Source organism: Bubalus kerabau, chromosome 18 (genome assembly GCF_029407905.1).
Source record: "Bubalus kerabau isolate K-KA32 ecotype Philippines breed swamp buffalo chromosome 18, PCC_UOA_SB_1v2, whole genome shotgun sequence".
In the NCBI taxonomy this organism is placed as follows: Eukaryota; Metazoa; Chordata; class Mammalia; order Artiodactyla; family Bovidae; genus Bubalus; species Bubalus kerabau.
This window is the reverse complement of record NC_073641.1, coordinates 123,123-123,479: the sequence shown is the minus strand read 5'-3', so window position 1 is coordinate 123,479 and position 357 is coordinate 123,123. Positions and strand designations below refer to the sequence as shown.

Below are 357 nucleotides of genomic sequence, written 5' to 3'. Positions count from 1 at the left end.
GAGACGGGACGGCCGGTCGTCTGGTTTCCTGAAAGCCGAATGCGAAGGCGGAGGGGCTCGCGGGCCGCGGGGAGGCAACCCAGGTCTGCAGCGGGAGTCGGGGCCCCGGCCACCCACTCACTCCCCCCGCCCCGGGAGGGGCTGGGGCTGCGGGGGTGGCGGGGGGGCGAGGGGGGTGTGGGTCCAAGAATTGGGACGCGGGGCGGGGGCTAAAGGACCTCTTCTGGTAGGCAAAAAAGCCTCCAGCACCCGGAATTCCCAGGTGGTCTCCCATCCAAGATACTAAACAGGCCCGACCCTGCTTAGCTTCCGAGATCAGACGAGATCGGGCGCCTTCAGGCCGGTAGGGCCGGAGAC

At 68.9% G+C, this 357-nt stretch overlaps 1 pseudogene; it reads right to left on the bottom strand.

Annotated features, from left to right (window-relative positions):
- Positions 1 to 237: 237 nt before the first annotated feature.
- Positions 238 to 357, bottom strand: LOC129633549 (uncharacterized; annotated as a pseudogene).